Genomic DNA, 9,332 nt, shown 5'->3' with positions numbered 1-9,332 from the left:
TGCACCTAGCCTTGCTTAAAGGGTAGACACTATTAGTAAGCTACTCCTCCTAACCCACCAAATGTAAACAAAGAGTAATGGGAGTTGCATGCTGGAGTATCCTTGTGCCGATATGTCTGGAGGTGTTTTCAACAGTCTTCTTCTTACTGACAAAATTCAGTATCCCCATGTGTTCTACCACTTCTCTCCCTTACCATTTCACTGCTTGGGTAAGAAGTGTGTGTCTATGGCATTTGGGCAGCCACCAAAACAATAGTCTAATCCAGGGGTGCTCAACCTTAAATGATTTTGTAACCGGTTGCAGGCCAAAATGGTTCAGAATTTCAACATTTTTATTTTGAATAGAATAAAGAACATTTTACTCTTGCAGCTGCTAAATGCTGGCAAGAGGAAGAGAAGCCAGCTTTCAGTGGTTGCAGGGGAAAATGGAGAGAACTGGTTCCTGTATATTCCGCCACTCCCGTGCAAGTGCAAAACTGAATGTGATAGGAAGGCACTGGCTCCCTGGAGTTTAAGGTGGGGTTGCCTTTCTGACCCCTGATTCTAAACCAGTGGTTGGGATGATGGTAAAAACACATTTTAAAGATGGAGTTTTACAGCCCCCCAAACTGCAAATATAAACAAGCCTTTACTGTTCTGAGCCCCCTATAAGGTTGCTTTCACACTGATGCGTTGCGGTTTACCCGCGCTTTGCCATAGAATTGTATTTTGTGGGTGTGGTGCAGTTTCTGAAAGTGCACCCAACCTCTTGCATTCTGAAGTTTTGGTGTGCTTTCAGAAAGCACATCAAACCCACAGGATATAATAGAAGTCTATGGCTCTGTGCAGGAAAGCCTCAGGTGCCCTGATCTACACCTGCGGATTAGTGTGAAAGCAGTGTAAAAAGTGTTAAACCTTTTTTTTTTTTTTTAGGGGCTAATTTGGCCACTGCAAAAGTGCAGGGTCTGTGTTGTTTAACACAGTGACCTTCTCTTCCAACTTCTGCTGGCATCACTCTCCAGGCTACTTGAAAGGTCCCAAATGAAGTGCACTTGGTATCTCCACCTGGGATAGGAGGCTGCTCTACAAAAGAAGCATCTGCTGATGTGGCTCCTGCTCCATTGCTGCTGGCTCAATGGACTCTGATGCTCTGGAATGATGGGTCATCAAGCCCAGAGTGCGATCAACAGGTTGCTGACCCCAGGCATGCAATTCCCTGGTTTGAGGTTGGGGCCACGGGTTTAGCACCCCTGATCCAATCTAATCCAATCCCAAAAACAGCTGTCACTGGAAATTAATAATTTACTAACACACTGGATAGCAAACTACTAGAAAAATGTACCCTGCATATTAAAATGGTTCTAAAGACAGAAGGTTTTTTACCTGAAGGCATTCTATGCCTTCAGGTAAAAAAAACCTTTTGGGCGCAGCTCCTCCCAGCCACCCCTTACACTTAACTGAGCCCTATCTCAATCCAGTGATGTGCATGATAGCCGTGGCTCTCCCTGGTCTCTCCTCATTGGCTCACAGCAGTGGGAGCCATTGCCTCCTGTTGTCAATCAGAGCCAGTGAGCCTATGAGGAGACAGCAGGGGTGGGGCCAAACTGCTCTGTGAGTGAGTGAGTGGACAGTGTCCATTCACAGAAGTGTGGCTTGGGAGCAAGAGACTTTCTATTGGGGGTACATGGCTGTGAGGAGGAGCCAGGACCACCAGTGGGATACCCAAAAAGAAGAGGATTGGGGCTGCTCTGTGGAAAACCATTACACAGAGCAGGTAAATATAACGTGCATTATTTTTTTTTTTTCAATTACAACCTTTAATATCACTTTAATGCTAGAACTACCTTGGAAATTTGGCAGCCCAATCATGGTACCAAAACCATAAAAGAAGTAATTGCTTGGAGTAACAGTTGGTTGCTAAACAGATAACAAAAGGAAATATGATATATAGCAAGTTACACAGGAAGCCTTTAATGGTGATCAATTGCACTCTATCGAACCATTGTGTCATCATGTGAGGTTAATTGCTATTGCATGCTATTTGTTGAGGTCAAATCTTAGGTAGTTTGCTCAGCATTCAATTGCTACTCCTAGCAATTTATTGGTCTGAAAAACTTCTGTTGCCTAACCAAAACAGGACGAAGTAGACAAAGTTAAACTGCCCTTTATTTTAAATTTATCAATTAAAAGCTTAAATGTACAAAAACACTTCAATTATCACTGCAGTCCTTTACTGGAAACCTCAACTATACATGACTAGGGCCATATTTATTATATATAATAATTCCACTATTTCCTGTGTAGTTAACCTGGTATGTATGATGAAAACATGGAAGCCGCCATTGCTACATTGTTCATGTTGCATTCTCCATTGTTGCATATTTCCACCATCCTAGCTAAAACAGTTTTTTCCTGCCTTTTGCTGGACCACCTGGTCAGCATAGACGTACGCACGTACACTCACCGGCCACTTTATTAGGTACACCTTGCTAGTACTGGATTGGACCCCTTTTTGCCTTCAGAACTGGCATAAATTCAACAAGGTGTTGGAAACATTCCTTAGAGATTTTGTTCCATATTGACATGATGGCATTACGCAGTTGCTGAAGATTTGTCGGCTGCACATCCATGATGCGAATCTCCCGTTCCGCAACATCCCAAAGGTGCTCTATTGGATCGAGATCTGGTGACTGTGGAGGCCGTCGGAGTACAGTGAACTCCTTGTAATGTTCAAGAAACCAGTTTGAGGTAATTTGAAAATATCCCCCACACCATTACACCACCACCACCACCAGCCTGAACCGTTGATACAAGGCAGGATGGATCCATGATTTCATGTTCTTTATGCCAAATTCTGACCCTACCATCTGAATGTTGCAGCTGAAATCAAGACTCATCAGACCAGGCAACATTTTTCCAATTCTGTTGTCCAATTTTGGTGAGCCTGTGCGAATTGTAGCATCCGTTTCCCGTTCTTAGCTGACAGGAGTGGCAACCGGTCTGGTCTTCTGCTGCTGTAGCCCATCTGCTTCAAGGTTCGACGTGTTGTGCATTCAGATATGGTATTTTGCATACCTTGATTGTAACAAGTGGTTATTTGAGTTACTCTTGCCTTTCTATCATTTCAAACCAGTCTGCTCATTCTCCTCTGACCTCTGACATCAAAAAAGGCTTTTTCTGCCACACAGCAGCCGCTCACTGGATAGTTTCTCTTTTTTGGACCATTCTCTGTAAACCCTAGTGATGGTTGTGCATGAAAATCCCAGTAGATCAGCTGTTTTTGAAATACGCAGACCAGCCCACCTTGCACCAACTACCATGCCATGTTCAAAGTCACTTAAATCTCCTTTCTTCCCCATTCTGGTGCTCAGTTTCAACTTCAGCAAGTCGTCTTCACCACGTCTAGATGCCTAAATGCATTGGGTTGATGCCATGTGATTGGCTGATTAGCAGTTTGCAGTACCAAGCAATTGAACAGGTGTACCTAATAAAGTGGTCTATGAGTATAGGTACAAATAAAGACATTTGAAATAAAAAAAGGAATTTGATATCATGAGCTTTATCATATGTATTAGCTGAGTGCAAGTATTGGTATGGAATAGTTTTTATGATAATGGCTGTTTAACTCCAGTCATTAAAAAAGAATCTTAATGAAGACTTGTCTGTAACTTTACAAGTCATCATGAATACATTTCTGGCATATTGCTGCACATACGATGAAGCATTTTTGCAGTCTCCTCTCTTTGCGATGATTAGACTGCAACATAGTGAATTTGTAGCAGTTCACTAGGCAAGAGACTAGAGAACTGACCACGGTGTGCTCTCCTGCCTAGTGTAGTCAGTTTGTAATAGAAAAGCAGAGAGATGGGCAGGAACAGCAAGGATTTCACACAAAGGAAGCAATACAAAGAGAACAGGATACTTTTTTGTCCAAGTATATGGTAAATCAGTAATATGAAATGTTGGGTTTGCATACTCTTTAAATGAATAACATTGAATATCTCATTACAATGACATCTGGAAGTTGGTGGGATATATTGGGCAGCAAGCAAACATGTCGTCTCTGACGTTGATGTGTTAAAAGCAGAAGAAAATGTGCATCACTGTGTGTTGTGTATAGGACTGCATAGCCATAGACCAGTCAGGATGCTGACCCATCTCCACAGCCAAAAGCATGAGCATCAAAAATGGACTACAGAGCAGTGGAAGAATGTGGTCTGGTCCAATGAATCACATTTTCTTTTGCATCATGTGGATGGCCGGGTGCATGTTTATCGCTGACCTCGGAAAGAGGTGGCACCCTGATGCGCCATGGGAAGAAGTCAAGCTGGGAGAGGCAGTGTGATACTTTGGGCAATGTTCTGCTGGGAAACTTTGGGTCCTGCCATTAATGTGGATGTTACTTGGCACATACCACCTACCTAAATGTTGTTCCTGACCAAGTACACCCCTTCATGGAAACAGTGTTCCCTTATGGCAGTGGCCTCCTTTGGTAAGACAATGTGCCCAGCCACACTGAAAAATAACTCAAGAATGGTTTGAGGAACACAGCAGCAAATTTGAGGTTTTGACTTAGCCTCCAAATTCTGCAGATATCAGTCCAGTCAAGGTGGGATGTGCTGGAAAAGCAAGTCCAATCCATGGAGGTTCCACCTTGCACTTTAAAGGACTTAAAAGATCTACTACTGACTGCTGGGTGCCAGATACCACAGTGTACCTTCAAAGGCCTAGTTGCATCCATGCCATGATAGATCAGGGCTGTTTTTAAGGCAAAAGGGGGACCTACTCATTATTAGGAGTGGGGGTCACTAAGTTATGGCTAATGGGTGTATTTTTTCATGTTAGTTGCATGCTATATAATGTACAAGTTTAACACTTGCAGGAAAATCTCTGATGCCAAGTCCACTTTTAACAGTTTATGTAATACCAATTATGATATAGGACCTTTTACCAATCAAACACATCGATAAGCAAGTTAATATTTTAGCAAGACTCTCTCCTCGATTGATCCAATTTGTGTCCTTAGGCTGTAAGTGACACTGTGACAAACTAGCTGTTGCCACCCAAGGCTTGGAATTTGCATTATGCCGAGTGCCATTAAGATGTGTTCAACACTAATTCTGATTGAAGTTTACAAAGTCATAATAAAATCCCTCTTTTAAAAACCCACACAGTTAATTACACAACATTTCCTCAGTTACAAACCCTCAGGGCCTGCCAGCTACAGAAAAAAGTACTGTTCCGTAAATGAATTTCTATGCTAACGAGCAGAATGTTGTTGCCTTGGAAACGATGGTGATGTTCTCAAGGTCAATCAGCCTTTTGAGTATGAATCCATTCACCTATTAATATTTAACTTCTCTGGCTGACACAGTCAATATACTGTACGAGGCATCTAACATGCCGAAGTCAGCCAAGGAGGGGTGACACAAATGGCATTAAAAAAATTGATGGAGATTCTTAAACTGGGCATACACAAATATTCAGTAGAGAAGATGGGGCTTTCAGGGTGCATGAACATGAATACCACACCCTGAAAGTCCCATCTTCTCTATTGAATATTTGCAATTTTAAGGGATGTGGTGCAATAACCATATCTGGCCTCTCGCTCGCCACTTTACTGTTTGATCATACACAAGTTGAATTTTGTTTGAAATTGTTTGTTTTAAGAACATTTGTTCAATTTTCTAAGCGATAGTGAGTCAAATCAATGTTCAATTTCAATCACTGGTATGAGAAAATTCAAAAGAGCAGGATAGAAAATTTTACTCGAGTGAATACATTTCTAACAGTGTGTAATGCCCTCTCAGTAGGCTGCAATTGTTTAGGTCAATTTAGTTTTTGGCCTCCCTGTAGTCAGCAGAGCCACTTCCTCGGAGGTGGTGCTTCAAATCTAGGTTATATTTAACCTTAAAGTGATTCTAAAGACATAATTAAAAAAAACAAAACAAATAAAAACTATCTATACTTACCTGCTCTGTGTAGTGGTTTTGCACAGAGCAGCCCTGACCCCTCTTATTGGGTACCCTGCAGGCTCTCCTGGCTCCATCTTCCTGTTGGGTGACCCCACAGCAAGCAGCTTGCTATGGGGGCACCCGCTGCTTTGTGTGTCCATTCACACACAGAGCCGCAGCTCGGCCCCGCCCTCTCTCTCTTCTCATTGGCTCCCGCTGCTGCCTCAGCCAATGAGAAGAGGGAGTCTCAGGATAGCCTAGATTCCAGTGCACATCACTGGATCGAGAGGGGGTTTAGCTGCGTATTGGGGGGGGGCTGCTGCACACACTATTCATGAAGGTAAAAAACCTTCAGCCTTTACAACCACTTTAACCTTCTTCTTTGCAGATATAAGAGAAGATACTATTTCAGATGAAGTATTCTCCCTACCTATGGTCTAAAACTGCTAACCTCACCTTTGTGTAGATAGCACTAGTTAGATACATTAGGACTATATATGTATATGTGTGCAATTTGTGTTTGGAGTTCTGGCGCCGAATGGCTATTTTACTAGGCCAGGCATCAGTCTCCTCTTTCATTATAAATATGTTATTTATTTTTCTAAAGCCATTTTTCTACTGAAAAGTTATTATGTTGTATGCCGCATACAGATATGTTAATCTTTTTATTCACCTTAAACCCTCTCCCTTTTGTTGTTGCAGGATACTCTGCATCTGATGAGGAAAGGGCCTATTTTTCTGAGGGGTGGGAGGTGTGTGTATCATGTACGCTGCTGGTGTTTGTAAATTTGCTAGTATTTAGGTCAATTTAGTTTTTGGCCTCCCTGTAATCAGTAATCATTTCTTTGTGTCTGTTCTGCTGGGGTGGGCTCAGCTACTTTCCCCTGCATCCCACTGAATACTGGGATATAGTAGATGGGAGAGTTTGACCTTGGCCTGAATATTTATGCTCTTCCAGCCAATCCCTGGTCAGAAGAGTGAGTGACCAGAAGGGGGCTGAGAGGGGTATAAATAGGTTGGGGCCTAGAACAGATTTTTAGTTCCTGGGGGAGTAAGACCCAGTCTGAGGGCTGAGGAACCGCTGGGTGGCCAGCTACATTTAAGACCTTTTTGGGGATCCCAGTTCCAGTTAGAGCTCAGGAACCTCCATCCAGATTATCCTGAAGCAGTGCAGAAAGCTCCATAGGGGATCCAGGCTGCAGGCACCAAGTACAGAGCATGGCTGCTACTACAGGAGGCATTACAGCACCCAAGGCACAGTGAGTACAGGCCTTAAGGATCCTAGATACTTTCCTTGCCACCTTGGGAGGTAATTTCAGTTCATTCAGGACTATTTCCTGTTGAGGACGTCCTGCATTCCTGCAATAAAAATCCTTCATGTTTGCAAGTTTTTTGTTAAATAAGGATTTAGGCGGAGTTCCACCCAAAAGTGGAAGTTCTGCTTATCTGCCGCCTCCCCCCCTCCACTGCCACATTTGGCACCTTTTGAGGGGGAACGGATACCTTGTTTGACAGGTACCCGCTCCCACTTCCAGCTCAGTTCCTGCAGTGAACTGAGCTGGAAGTTCGACCCCCCTCCTTTCCCTCGCAGCCCTCTGGGACACTTTACAGGTCTCAGAGGACTGCAGCCCATTCATAAAGTGCAGGTTAATTTGTGCATGAGCAGTAGGAAACTAGCTGTGAAGTTGCAAGGCTTCACTGCCTGTTGCCATTGGCAAAGATGGCAGTGCCAGCACCCTACTGCCAATTGAAGAATCAGCTCAGGGTGAAGACACGGCTGGATCCCTGGGCAGGTAAGTGCCCTGATATTAAAAGTCTGCAGCTACAGTATTTGTAGCTGCTGACTTCTCATTTTTGGGAGAGGGGGCTGGAACTCCTCTTTAAGTTCTGATTTAAAGTGCAGCCTTGTATTATTTCATTAAAGTGGACTAAACACTCTCTATCAACAGTAACTATTTTAACCCTAATTTCGCTAGTATTAGTAAATAGATAGAAAAATATATTATATGTACTTTTTTTGTTTACTTTTCTTGTTTAACTCTTGCTTTCTGGTTCCTGGCCTAGGCCAAAAGTTATCATACATCCCAGTAGTCTTCATAGGCATTTGTTTACTTTCGTCTGGAGAAGTGGAGAAGGGTCGTTCTCAGCTAAGCACACCCCCCTGCATGCATGCCTGGGCTAAGGGCAGATGGATATGGTTTAGTTCTGCTTTAATAATTTGTTGTATGTTTAAAAATCCAATTAGTGTAATTATTTACTGTACATTTTACTTAGTTTAAGTTGCCTTGTACAGCAACACTTGGACTGCAAGAAAGAGAGACTTTTTTCTGATCCAATCAGGTGGACCGCATGCAAACGTGCTCACCAGGAGCAAGCATTGAAGAAAGTAAGAAAAGGTATATGGGTGCAGCGCATAGGTGTAAATTAATAAATATTATATAGAACTAAATTCACAAGAAAAAATGTAAAATGTGAAAAAATTATGAATAAATATGAGATCAGTCAATAGTCCATATATTAGTGTGTTTAATAAGTCCACAAATTCCTGAATACACGGTGCATACATTTCTCCTTAACTTCATTCAAGATGTGTGAATTACACTGTGAAAATATGTGCCAAAACCACCACAAGCACTCCGCGCTCACATGACATGTGACTTCCAAAAGTTATAAGCAGCAACAGCGCTCTATGTAATCACCCCAAACAGCTCTCTCATGGGAGCGGTCCCTTTAAATGGATCCACTGACCAGTTCTTTGTGGTCCAGGGTACATGAATATAGAGTGTGGCTGTATGGGAAACAGAGCCAAAAATGACTTCCATAGTGTAGTATTTATTTAAAAATCTCCGCATGCAGTACAAAACAAACAAACATACAAAAAATTGCCAAATAAAAATTATATTTTTCTAATGAATAATATTTAGTGCTGTGCTGGGAGCGCAGCACTAAATATTATTATTCATTAATAATATAATTTTTATTTTGTATATTGTGGCACTATTTATGAGTTGGCGTAAGGAGCTAGCGAACCACATGTGCATGTATTAGTAAATTATTTGATTAATTGATCACTTATATTTCACCATATTAGCTCACAAGTATTAATATCACTTGATAAAAAAAATTGCCTGCACTCCCAAATGTGGCTGTCACACAGAGTCTATGTGGCAGCTTGACGTCAACACTCTAACCTCCATCAACACTCTTGACGTCAACACTCTAAACTCCATTCAAAGCATTTCATGCTCTAGCACATCCTCAGGAGTCATAGGAGAAGAGTAAGAAGGATGACCTCATCAGTCTGTTGCTTATCATTCCCTATGCAGTCAGAAGGCTGTGGATAGAGAGACAACCCCAGTGCATTCCTTATCTATAAGTGGTGTCATAAACTTGGCTGTT

Source organism: Staurois parvus, unplaced genomic scaffold (assembly GCF_062004578.1).
Source record: "Staurois parvus isolate SC_StPar_1 unplaced genomic scaffold, SC_StPar_1.0 ptg000978l, whole genome shotgun sequence".
In the NCBI taxonomy this organism is placed as follows: domain Eukaryota; kingdom Metazoa; phylum Chordata; class Amphibia; order Anura; family Ranidae; genus Staurois; species Staurois parvus.
Note: the sequence above shows the minus strand (reverse complement) of the source record.